Source organism: Bombus impatiens, unplaced genomic scaffold, assembly GCF_000188095.3.
Source record: "Bombus impatiens unplaced genomic scaffold, BIMP_2.2 scf_0525, whole genome shotgun sequence".
Lineage (NCBI taxonomy): Eukaryota > Metazoa > Arthropoda > Insecta > Hymenoptera > Apidae > Bombus > Bombus impatiens.
The window spans coordinates 275,798-289,965 of NT_176944.1; the positions used below are offsets into that span (position 1 = coordinate 275,798).

General features: G+C 35.2%; 1 protein-coding gene across 3 annotated transcripts in view; it reads left to right on the forward strand.

Moving 5' to 3' along the window:
* Positions 1–14,168, forward strand: part of LOC100749250 (ras-related protein Rab-37) — a 177,784-nt gene that overhangs the window by 152,512 nt on the left and 11,104 nt on the right. Inside the window, exon 1 of one of the 3 annotated variants that reach the window (XM_012388104.3) lies at positions 6,845–6,856. The exons of the other annotated variants lie outside the window; for them this stretch is intronic. The gene's annotated coding sequence lies outside the window, so the exon portion shown is untranslated. Of the gene's footprint in view, positions 1–6,844; positions 6,857–14,168 lie in introns of those variants that run through there. 3 annotated transcript variants of the gene reach the window in all.

Below are 14,168 nucleotides of genomic sequence, written 5' to 3' on the forward strand. Positions count from 1 at the left end.
AGAGATGAAAAGAAAATTTTCAATTTTCGTCCATATTCATTTAAATGTCTATTCAGGGTTATACAGAATTATAGAAATGTAATTTAAAAATTACATCTCATTTTTCCTTTGTATTTGTTTTATTAAGAATAATAATAAATAGTATTGTTTATCAAATAGATAATTATGTATGCAAAATAATGTAATAATTATGTATTTCTATGAATATGCTAATGTTGAACACACATTATACGACATAGTAAATGTTATACCTGTATCTGTTACGGCAACGTTGCGCATGTAAGTGTTAAATTGTGAAATCATCAATTCTCTCCACCAAATGATACAGGTCAAGTGAGCTCCCTAAAAAGGAATCAAATGACAAACTTTCCATCTAGGAATACCCGACAATTCCACAAATTCCAAACAAGGATTTTCGACGAACTTTGTATATTGTGAATACATTCTCTTGCATTTCAACGAAAAATCCAACTGTTTATTTGCTACTGTATGCGAGTAGAGTGATGTCGACGATATTTCATTCGAATGGGCAAAACGGACCAGTTCGGCTCCCATTTTACGTGGAAACAAACACGCGAATCGGTCAGCTTTCCACTTTTGTACAACGAGAAAGATTTCAAAAGTGAAAAAAACAAAATGCACTGCTGAAAAACGCTACGTTTCTAGTTACTAAAAAAAATTACAGTGATATAAATCCACATAACAACCCAATTAATTTTCACCAACCAATTCTAGGTGCATCAAAGCCACAGATCAACAAAAGTGGCCTTGTATTTTTCTCGTATGTAAACTCTTATTCGTGAAGTTTCACTCGCCATTTTGACGGAACAGAAATACGAATGTTTGTCTGTTTGTAACAATTCCATTCATTGATCGAACGACAACGACGTAAACATTTCGTAAGAATCTAATTTGTATCCGCTTGAAACCCGTGACTGTTCGTTAAAGAGCTGGATCGTTTTTAATTGTATTTGACACGATTAAACAAGCGATCCTTTGTCTTAACAATCCTCGTTTCTATCTTGCTCCAATATGAATCCAATGTAAATTCTCTTACGTAAACCAACGTCAATTGCTAAAAGAATGTTAATATCCTTTGTCACAAAGCAGATAATCCTAACACATCGAATGTTACTCGTTTTAAAATATTTACAGCCGTGCCGTGGATATAACCTGCCCCGTTTGAAATATCGCCGACGTGTCCTCTCTCTGTAAACGCGTCGCTGCTTTCGCATTTCCCGATTTCCTCTTTAATAACGTTCCGGTAATACATCAGCCGTGAAAATTTCCCATCAAATTCAACGTTTAATACAGGCGAATGTAACGCACCTATCCCGGTGCTCAAAGAAAATTTATAATAATTATTTCGCGCTTCAAATGGCATTTTCTTTCATTAAAAATCGTTTTCTACTGAAAATATCGTTTACTGCGATTAATTCTTTAATTTTCAATTCCCATACATACTCATAGTTGCCATTTATTTATTCTATAACTTCTAATAATTTATTCTATAAATAAGAAAATATATCTACATATAGTTTATAAATTTTGATGGATTTTAGTGACCGTGGTTGTGATCCGCAATCTTCAAGTATATGCGATAAAGAAAATTTTGTTATCGGCGTAGTTTCCTGAAATTTAATCGATAGGTGTACACTGATATTATTTTGGCAAAATGTAGATAGTTGAGAAATAACGAGGAAAAATATTATTTAGAGAGAGATTTATGTGCAAAAGATATTTATATTTTCGAGGTATATTAATGACTAACATCGATCACGAAATGCAATTTCATCGGTACCGAAACGCTGATGGATCGGTTGATAAATTGATAAAATAACACGTTGAAAACTAATCTCGGAGTTACTATAACCCACCGATTATTGCGTTTTCGAATTTGTTGGTGATCAGTATTTCTGCGTGTGATTAAAATCACTGAGGCAAAGTTCGTTATATCAAACGCGAGAAATTCTGTCGCGTTTAATTATGAATTTACTGAATTTTTGATGAAATATTTTTTCGATTCTAATAACGACAATCACTGAAGTCTTACGTATAGTTCGGAATTGTTATTATCGCAATATATTTTAAAATAATAATCTTCAATCTTTTTAGCTTCAAGAGGCCTTAAAAAATCTCAGACGTGAACGTTAAGGTAACGCGAAAGTAATGATAACTATTAAAGCAAACTGTTCGTACAGAAGGATTAATTGTCCGTAATTTCTCGTCGTACGCTTTCTCCTGCATAAGAAGCTTTGGTTAATTATATACGGAAGACGTAAAAAAAGGAGAGCTACATAATTGAACGATGCGTCAGTATACGGTGGCAATACGCGAGTGAGCCAGTGGAAATTTAATCAAACGCTGTTCCCAATATCAATACGCAATGAAAAAAAGCGTAATAAAAAATGACAGAAATCAGTGGAAGCGGAAGCCGTGTTTACTTCGATTAATTTCGCTGCCTTTTTAATTCGATAGAATACGCGCAGCTTCGACGGAAATGAAAACTTTGCTCCGCTATGAGTATCAATGTAAAAGTAATCGAAATAAAATACTAATTACTTTCCTAGCGGATCGTTATCAATCATTTGTAATAGATACTTCGAACGATGAAAAATTGCTGCTGTATTTAATTTCTTTCGTTGTGTTCTTGCTATTTGTTTAATTAAATAACAATGTATATTTTTATTAATCGCTTTATTCAACTTTATTAAACTATATTTAATTAATTAATAAAAGTGCTTAGTGCTTCAAGTTTTCAAGAAGTGTTAAATAAGCAGGTCAGTTAGTGTTCTAATATAAGAACGATGTTTATTTAATATCCAATTAAAATTGTTATAACGATGATATATTGATTCTTCTTTCGATTTCTTTCATTTTACACTCGTGGTTTATTTAACTAAAGAAGCATTTGTATTTCTATTATTTAATTTTAGTGTATTTGCTGTCTGTACTTTGTAATTTTAGCTTTCAAAAATTTAGTTCAATTATAGAGCAGCTCAAGTTGTTGTTCAAATGATCAATCAAAATTTTTATAATAACTATTTATCGTGTTATTACATGTATTATAATGTTGTAACATTATAACATAATATAATTTAACTGCGTCATGATCTTATGTAGTGTATACTAATTGCGTCGCGTCGTAAGCCTCAAAGTCGTAAGAGAGGAATTTTCCTTTGTGAGAGCCTCACAGTGCCATCTGATAGTGCTTGAATTAACTAATCGAGTTATTCTCTGCTCTCCATATATGTATACTGTTACTAAATATAACTCAAATATGATATAGTTAGTATATCAAATACGCCAAGTTGATATGAAAATATATAATAAACAAATATTACAATATTTTATTGATATTTAAAGAACAGAAGAAGCTATTTTGTGAAGAATGCGTTAGCGAAGTGGCTATCGTGTCAGACGTTAAAATTACTTTAACGCTATGATAGTGAGTTCGAATCCCGTCAACGTCAGGGGAATTTTTTATAGTAAACAAAATTTGTGTTATGTTAACAAAGTTGAAGTTTGTTGTTTGTTGTTCACGCGGTGATGATATCCAACAGTTTACTATTGAGCCTTGTTCGATCGAACCTCGGAATTTCTGGGGATCTCGGGCAGGACAATGAGTTTGTAAACGAAGTCATAGTTACTCTGAGTGTGAACTTCTTCTTTTTTCTAAATATTTTCATAAAATCTTTATCGAATCCAACATCGAGCTGTATTTGGCTTTTCATTCTATTTCCGGATTCCATTCGCAAATATTATTTACGATATCAAACACACTCTTTCGCGTTCGAGCTGAAGTTGATGGAAGTGAGCTATTGGTTACGAAAAATAGCCAAATTATGAAATTTTCATTGTAATATTTAATCAATCACGGACCAGTTCACTTCAATTTTATGAAAAAGTATTAATAAAACGTAAATTTCTTATTATGTTAATTTACATAATATTGCTAATGGAAAAAAATTGTTAGAATTTGAAACTTCTACGAATTCTTCTCGGATGTAATTTTACAAAATTACTAATTAATTACTAATTAATAATTACTAACAAAAAATGGGAACATTTGTTAAATTTGACATTATTTCTCCTCGATCATTTTTTTCACGATACCGACAATGTTTCGTACCATATACAATGCCTGTTTATGCAATATTTAACTTGTTATTTGGAATATCACGGAACAGACGATGCGTCTCTAAAATTCAAAACTCGTTATATGAATGAAGGAAAGGGGTGGTTACACACAATCCCGGAAATAGGTCGGTCCGCGGTCAGCCAGCAATCACCACGTTAATTACTATGTTAATTAGTGAACAGCATCAGAATGTTCTGTCAGTCAACGCCTCTTTGCTGACCTTACCAGGCTACTCCTTTCTCCTCTTCGAGCTACCAGGAAAACACATTAACCAGCCGTTTTCATCACGTCGTCGACAACCAATACGCTTATAATATCCAATAGCACGTTACCAAAAGGGCGTGATTAGTTTTCATAATGGCTGCTGGAACTTAACAAGCACTTCTCATCTTCAACATCAAAAACACGAATCCGTAATATTTTGAAGGAGAAAGAAAAATGAGGAAAAAAAGCGAGTGGAAAATTTCGAAAATCTCCTTCAGCTTTGACGAAAGAATTTAGTCAACACGTACATAACATTTTTGTAATTTGATAAATATTGGAATTTTAGAGAAATTAATTAAAATACGGCAAATAACTCGTTAGCTCTCGAACAAATTTCACATACACTATCAGTTTAAAAGTACCGGGAGACTCGTTTATTTCTCATAGAATGTAATTTAACTACAATATCACAAATAATATCTAACTGATAAATAATATCTATATTCTGTTTATTATCTTTTTATTCCATTCTTTATTATTTTATTATTACGATGTATTACTATTATGTACTAATTTGTCCAAAAGCTTTTCCAAGATATAATTCACGAGATCATGAAAATGGATTGGTGCAGAATTAATATCATAAAATCTTCGTACAAATTATTTTACCGAAGCTTTCACCAGCGCTTGAACGGAGACATTGAACACATCGAACACAGGGAAAGTATAATTATTGTAACTCAATTTGCAAATTACAAATACAGAGAAACTGAAAATTCATTTCAGAGCAAACACACGCAACTAAATTATCGGAGCAGCGTACCGTAGAAGATATAATCTTTTATATTTTTGTTATCTTCTTGAAAACCATACATTGGAGAATAAAAAATATTTATCTGTTCGCTCGTACCTTTTTAATGTATTCGTGCACTGATCTCTAAATAGATCCCCATTCGAAAGTCTTGGAAGAGTCATTATCATAATTGCCTCAGAATTGAAGCAAATCATGAACGAGCTATGTTGCAACATTTTACTTAATTTGATATATTTTTGATAATTTTTATTTAATTTACTCTATACGATAAAAAAAGTATACATTATTAATGTATTAACGACTTTAATATAAGATGTATGTAATTTAAAATTCATAATTTGCATTAAACATCCTCTCTGTGTTAAAAATAGACGTCCTAAGATTCTTCAGCTGAACTATACCATACTAGTTATTCATTTTTACGTTATTTTATACATTTGATGAAATTCATGCCGATATGAAAAAACTTGCAAAGTGTCGGAATACTTATGCACGGTAGTGTACGTCTGGAAAAAACAACCGACAACCCGTTCGAAAGTATGCCAGGCTTTATTAACCTCGTTAGGTTCGAAGCACGATGGTCGAATGATATTTCGTCGGCTAGCAGCTTGAAAACGCGGAATCAAAAGGAAGTAACAAGGGCGGAGTTCCTTTTGTGACAACAAGGTTACCTCTTCACCTTGTCTCCATTTCCTTCTTCCAATTTTCGTTTCGCAACTCTGACACTCTCCACGATTCCCTTCGCCTAAGTCTCTTTTTCTGAAGCGTGCCACAACTGTGGTTACGCTTCGAATGATCGACTGTAAATAGGAGGAAGAAAAAAGGAAATCGTTGCGCTCATACTTGGATTTATGGCTCCTTTTTTCAAAGCTCCTGGAATTTTTCTCTCCGTTCTGCCGCGAGCTCCGCAACTTTTTATCCAGCGTATTATTTCTCGTATTAACTCGGTTCTGACAGCTTCGCGTGAAACAAATTGCCTTGATACAGGTTTCAAAGTAACTTGAAACAAAGTGGAAGACAGTAACTCGGAAGAAGATATTTTTCTCTTACGGAAGACTGAAAATTATCAGGATAATCGCTTGTAAATAGACTGCCGGTCTTTACGCAAATTCGTGTTTTTGACAATTTAATTAAAAGAGTAAACCCTTGATAGAAGAGTGGATATTACGTACAAAGTATCGTAACAAGCGCTAAACTTTGGATACTTTTCTACAGTGTTTCATACTATGAACATTTTGTGCATCGTGCAATTTCGAATTTTCAAATTTCTCACAAATGCATGAACATTCACGGTAACGCTAATTCCCTAACGTCTAATTTTTCGTTCCTATAACTATTTATATTATTTTGCGCATCATGTGTATTCTATGCATTTTTGTATCTTCGAATTTTCCATAAATTCCAAAGTTTGATCACGAACCTTTTCGAAATTACCACACGAGCTGTTCGAGGAATAAGAATTGTCTTTTAATATGACAAATTGTGCGAATAGTGAATTCTCTAGTCTGAATCTGACATTCGAAACAGTTCGAGTTACTTGATCCTTGATCCTCTATCCTACGCATGTAAGAAAAAATCGAGCCCGTGCAACCGGATGTCTTTATGTAATCGGGACAAAAACCTCTTGCGCAGGTGAAAGAAGGACGTTCAACTCAACCGATTTTGGTTGAGCCGCGTAATCCTTTCGACTACGAGCGATTTACACGTTCTTTTCGGCACGTGCACGTTCGTCTAGCAGATGTTAGATGGAAACGTTATTGGAAAATTAGAAATAATCAAATATAGAATAATCTTATACAGGTAAAGGGAAAATTAATTTCACCCACGGAATATTCTTGTACAATTGTTTTCTGTACGAGCGATACAGAGAAAGTTACACGTTCATACAATTATCATTTAACTTTTATAACAATTAACGTATCAATTTATATTCTAGGAATTAAGTTTGCAATAACTTTGGAATATTTTACAAGTTTATTAGCATATCGAGGTTAATAAGTTAAAACCAAGTAGATGGACGATCCTACAATATGGATTATCAGATTATCTCTTAATTGAACATCGCCCAATGGAAAATTAACGTTAGTTAAAATGTTACCTACAATTTAAATTCTCTCTCGTTTAAATATTCTTTATTTTAAATTCAAATTCATATGAATTTCATATATGTTTTTACCTACGTAAATTAAACTTCGACCTGATTAACCGAAAATATTATACTAATTAACTGACTACGCTTTATACTGACTTATTAAATACAAATAGATCGAATTGGTTATCCCTGGAAACTATTTAAAACTACACATATCCAAAATATAGGGAAAAAATCGGAGCAATAAAACCTAATTGAAGCTGACCAAAAAATAGATTCAAAAGAAACGAATCTTTTACTCCATCGCTAGGATGTATGAAATTCAATGTATTTAATTTTTTAATTTATCATTTTGAACAACAAGCACGCGATTTCTCGTGATCATAAACGTCCAACAGCTGCGACATCGTCGTTAACAACGTCACGTGTGAGCTTCGTCACGAATTCGTCGAATTGATTAATTGCAAACCAGCCGCATATCTGTAAGGATTTATCGTGTGCTTTTAAGTGCAACACCGTGATACCTCTGTTCGTCGAATGTTCTAAGCGTCCGATGTGTCCGATGCATCCGATGCATTAATTAATTACGCATCCCCGAATTAACGATCGATCGAACGTACGGGTCCGATCAATAATTAATCTCGCGTACAGGTGTGCGTGCTGGTATTCGACGTCTCCGTCAGTTCAGATAGCTGCAGTAATAACAGACAATAAGACAATACAAAACGAGTGGCATCGTCGAATGGCATTGCTGTGTGTGTTATTTGAAAGATGAAATCTCGTTTTGTTTCCGTTCTTTTCTTGTTTCCTGTCAATGTAATTTGAATCTTTCGAAATAGAATACGACGATTAGAGGCAGTCTCTTCGAAATAAGAATACATATTTCTGATTCTCTTTACTTTGGTTACGTTTGCTATAGAATGAATAAGAGACGAAGTTTGGTGGCATTGCCATTTTTCAGATTTAAAATTACCTTTAAAAAATGAAACGATTTTGATCACTGTGTGAATTTAATAGTAATAGTTCGCATTATCGAACTGTCGAATATTGGATTGGATGTTGTTCAACAAAGTTTATTTCAATTCGTTCTCTCTTCAAAATTAGCGACCATTCAACGATTTACGAACGTCAGTGGAAATCAGAAGAAGAAAATAGAGAAGATGCCTTTGAAAGACGATCTGAATGAATGTGGAAAAGGCGACGAATTTGGAAAAAACGAAGTTAGAAAATATCAATCTAAGTTCTTCTCGTCTATTTCCTAAATTTCGTAACAATATTTTGCCTTACATGGTTAGAATATACAACCCTTCGCGTGAAATTTGGCGAACACTCGACGCTTAATGCTCGTCATATAAAAATCCATAAGACAAAAATACCTAAAACTGAATGTCAAATTAATTAATTGACGTTTAATTAATTGATTAATTAAACTGAAGCTAAGTACGCACTAAGCTAAACGAATCGTTTAATTATTCGCCTTTAATTATTAGTCGTACGGTGCCGGCGAAAAACTTACATTTTTACCACGTCACGCAAAACCTTCGTTCGAAATATTACCGCACGCGAAGATCTCAGATGGCTTAGATAACAAGCACAGAGGAATCTGAACACACGATATTCCGCGCTGCGTTCGTTACGCCGAGGCATTTCAAAGCAGCGTCGCGGGTTCATGTAGGGTAGCCGGAACGAAGGGTGAAAATAAAGCTGGCTTGGAGAAGAGAGAGACTGAAACATCGGCAGTGACATGGAAAAAGTACTCCTTCGGAGGTAACCGATGCGAAAGAAGGAAATCGCTGGTGTGTGACGCGATGACGCAACGGAGACAGGTCATCCGTGTCTCGACAGAAGATAATGTCTGAGCGCAAAGCCAAGGGCGCTTGCACAATAGTCAGAATCCACGGAGAAACGAGACCGTATTACCATCGGTGGAAACACCTATAAAACACGCTCTCCTTCCTCGACTTTATATTCCACTAAAACAACCGCCGTTCTTAAAATGATATAAACGTGGAACCGAAATCATTGCGAGGGAGAAGAGTCTCTTTAAATTTGTGTAGTATAAAAGCGGTATAAAACCGGGGAAAACGATTGAATCGTAATTCTAGATTTAATACGAAGCAATGGATCGTACCTGTCAGTTTGGTCAAATTGATCTAATCGCTTATAACGATTATAGGAGAAATCTGGTTTGGTTTGTGTCCTATGAAAGCGGGAAAAAAGTGATCGAGGTCGTAAAACTTCTTGATTTAATGCAACAATTTTGCAGAACGTGAATTTCGTTAAGTTGATGTAATCGTTTATGACAATTACATGGGAAGACCCTTTGAGACTGTGTTCTACAAAATGAATAAATCGTAAAATTTCTTGATTTAATGTAAGAATTTCGGAGTTATTGTACGTACGAATTTGGTTAAATTGGTTTATTCATCTACGATGATTATAAGAAAAATTTTGATTGATTTGTGTCCTATGAAAAATATATGAAAGCGACGATTAAATCGTAAAATTACTTGATTCAATGCAAAAATGGTGGAGTTGTATGTGGATCGTGTCCATTGTGATTTAAGTTGAAGTTTATCTCGTATGGGTGTAAGTCTGATACATTTAGAAAGATTGCAATGAAGACATAAAATTTGATAAAAGTTTAAAGGCACTGTGCAATTGAAATTAAAATACTAATTATCGGTAATAAGAACTTAATTATTGGTAATAGTTGGTCGCTGATAACGAAGACTTTTAATCAGGGAAAGTGTATTATCCAGATGAAATGCAGGTGTTAATGAATGATTAGTACTTGGCAACGGTTATTCAGGACACATTTTCATTAAAGAGATTACGATTGCGCGTCTTGATTGAACACCGTTGTATCTAGATTTTGCAATTAGCGAATTGCAACAACGAAATGGAGACCTTGGTAAATGGAAATGTCGAAGGAAGGATCGATAGATTTAAAAAAAAAAGGAGTCTATATAAAAAGACCATTAAAGATCCAATAGAAAATCTTTTAAAAACTGTCGAAAACCTTCAAAGCTATGCTAAGAATATCTCGAAAAATCAATTGAAAGATAACTCGCAATAATAAAAAAAAACAAGAACAAACAATATTCTTCGAATATGGAAAAGATCTAAAAATTGCAAAATTTCACGGTGGATTTTACGCTTTTGGCAATTTCACTCTTTGTATTTCCTTGATACAAGTTTAGTCGTTCGAAGTATTAGCGCTAATTTACTATTTTTATTAATTTTAACTATCGCAACGAAAAAGTAGTATTAAACAGAAATAATTCTATTAGAAGTGGCAAAATGAAATTATCTTGCAATTGTTCTTCTCAAAGTGTAATAAACCTGTCTATTGTACCTTAATTATAAAATATTCTTGAAATTTTTATTTGATTGGGTGCTTGTGCAATGGAATGCTTCTGCTACTTCGAACTCTTGGGATCGTACAAAGTAAAGTGTAGGAAAGGGCGCCACCAGTCGGGTAGAGTCCGCCGGCAACAGGGCCTGTTCCATTGTAACCTCGAGGGTTTTTTTGACGCTAGGTACGGCGTGGGTGGGCCCAAAGCGGTAGGCTGGACCAGGCAGCCTCGTATCTGCATCAGGATTCGGTTTTTGTAACGAAATCGCCCCGGGAATCCCCGACAGACTGGATTTCTAACTCGTTAATTCCATTGATTTCCATTTAATTTCAAATTTCCAATCGAATGGTTTTCTTTCTTAATCGCATTTTGTGCAATAAACGAGGACAAACAAATAAATGTAAGATTGTTATTTACTACGACATAGATTTAGCTTACTCCCATTAGTTCCAATTTGAAGAACTAGAAACAAGATTAACTTCAACCTGTTACTGTGGCAATTATTTTCATCGATTAATAGAAAGGAAAACTTGGGAAAGTTTAGCATAAGAATCAAGAATGAAACTTGAAGCGGCTGTAGAAAAACAATAACGAACAATAATCGACGAAAAGCTGCAACATCCTCCCTTTCGCAATTCTTTTTCCTCCAGCACCACCGGTAACCAATCTCTAACTACCGTGATTGGGTCGAGCCGAACATCAAACACAAAAAGAGCGGCGTTCGAAGCGGTACAATTTCAACTTCCCTTTCAATCTTCCACGCCCAATGAAACGGGATGTAATAGGAACGCGTTTCAACAGCGTCGTTTCATGAACGCACGTCGAAAAATATCAAGGGAGGGAACCGGCTTGTGGTAATTCGAAGAAATCGTGGATATTCGAGGCGGAAATACTTTTAACATTGACACCATCAAGCTAGTCAAAATGATCGAGTTACGATTTTTAGTGGGTGTAGAAAACGAGAAATTTTACTGCGAGTTCGTTAAATTATTTCGATGCGTCGCAAATTTTATTGAATATTTGTGAGAAGTATTATTATTTAGTTAATTAATAATATTATAAAAACATGTTTCCCGATGTATGCAAGGCATAACGCAGTAAAATTTAAGATTATACAGTTCTATCGATGACAAATATCTATTTATCTAAAGATCTATCATTTAGTTAATTAATAATTTATTACAGTATACGAAGTACAGTACTGCGATCAAACGGTTAAGATGGCAACACGACGGATGCAAAATTAGCCAAAACATCCAGCCATTCACTTCGGCAACGATTAGCTACTGGAAAAATTCAATAATACGACCATCCAATAAAATAATCCACTAAAATAACGAACGCAATCAGACTGACAACCAACCTAAGTGTCAAGTAGATTTATCAAAATGTAATTTAATTCGCGATGGTCTCTTCTCAGCGCCAATATTTGCGTCGATTATCCGCCCAACTAACCTAACCCCAATTAGCCATCGGAACAAAACACCCAAAAGTCAGAATTTACTCTACTAAATATTAAGGAGGGGTCGTTAAATTTGAACGATATAACGATGGGGATCGATGTTTCGCGGATTAATTGAAACACCCGGCCGCTGTTTATGTAAGCGGACGCGTAACGCGCGAGCGCTGAAATCAACATAGGTGTCGACCCGTTATATAATCCATCGCGTAACAAGCCAAGCAATTACGAAGCTTTCAAGTTGCCGCGAATTATGCCCGTCCGTCGTTCCATGTACGCGTTGTTGATGGAACCAGCCCGTTTTCCCGGGTTTATCGATTATCCGGCCTCGAACGAGGAACAATGATCCTCCGACACGCGATGCCAACCTTCATTTTCCCGTTGCTTCAATCGTGGCACGTCTTCAACGTCGAAAACTTACACGATAGACAGTAACAGACAGCTTTAATGAATATATTATTATGCATGTTACACGAAACATTTTACAATTTTATTAATACTGATACGAGAGTCGAGCATTATGATCATGTTGATGAAGTTTGAAACAAATATAATACAACATAAATATTATTTCACGGGGATTTCAAAAATATTTAAACAGTCGATTTGGTATAGATAAAGCAAAATTTGCTGGTTTTTTTTTTTTTTTTTTGTAAATTTAACCAGTTGGTGTATCGATACATATGGTAGTGTAGATTTTGCATTTGTGAAATGCTTGTTGCAAATGTTATCCGTTTATTCGATATTCATAGCGAAAAGCGTGTTTCAAATATTCTGCTATCTGTATACATAGATTGATTGCTGCTTGTTCTGTCGAGTTCTGGCCAGATTACAAGATCCCGGTAATTCGTGCGATTGTAGATACATTTATTAGGTTGCAAGCTTTCAATAGGATATTGATTAGCAAACCATGCAGAATATCTGTTTACAATGTAATCTGACATCTTCTACTGTGTGTACAATGCTGTACTGCGCTGTTTCGAAACTTCAAACGTAAAGCCTCTTCATTACATCTGACAATATAGGTATAGCAAATGTAGGCAATGGGATTCATATAACCAATCCGAAACATTACACGAGGATCATCATAAACTACTTTATTCGTATTCGCTTCATGTAATCTATTAAATCAAACAGTTGAAACTTGTCCTCTCGAACCATGTACAATATAAAAGTCATTCTCCCGAAATCTTCTTTAAAAAGCAGACACAGCAATAGTATTCATCCCCTAATTTATAATTATATCCATAACCATAAACGTTAAATGAACGAATCCCTGAAATTGAACCTGAACTAAACCTTACTAAACCAAACCTTCCAAACTTTCTCTCTTGAGTTATGTCTGAAAGTCGTACTTTTTGAATTGCACCATGTCTGATGGTAATCCTTCTTGAACTGAACTATGTCTAAAAGTCATTCTTCCTGAATCTGTCTCCGAAAAAGCAGACTTAGCAACATTCGCTGGGTCCTTCTAAGGCCATAGGTGAGCGATAGAGATAAAGCGATGAAGCATTAACATTGGCATTAACAGTATTGCAGTTGCTGTACAGTCTATTCTATTCAAATTTGTAAGTTGTATCTATTTCGTGCTTCTTTGGCGCTCTGTCGCTTACCACTCTTCATGTGCTCACAGCCTACCTAACCATGTTCATAGATAACTTGAAATATTACATGGATCAACCCCCACAAACTTTATGCATTAGCATCTGCCAATCCATTAAACGAAGCAAACAATGTGTGCAATAAGACACGTGCTTTCTAAACTCAACCATTTCCAAATACCTTGAATCATCCCTGAAAAAGCTGCCTCATCAACAGTACTCATGAGGTTCCTTTAATCCAGGTGTCTCTTAAGAACCGCGCGCAGCGTACGGCCAGCTCTCGCGAGCCTAGCGCGTCACTGATCGGCCTCTCGATCCAATCGGTCGCGCGGCTCTTCTCGCCGAGCGGACTTTCACTCAGCGTTCGTTGATCAACGGCGGCCGAACGAGCGGGCAAAGCGGAAGGCAGAAGAGACGCAAGGTGAAACATCGTCCCCTGTGTCCCTCTTCGTCTCTGGTCCCGGGTTGACTGACCTCGATAACGAAAGACAGGAGATA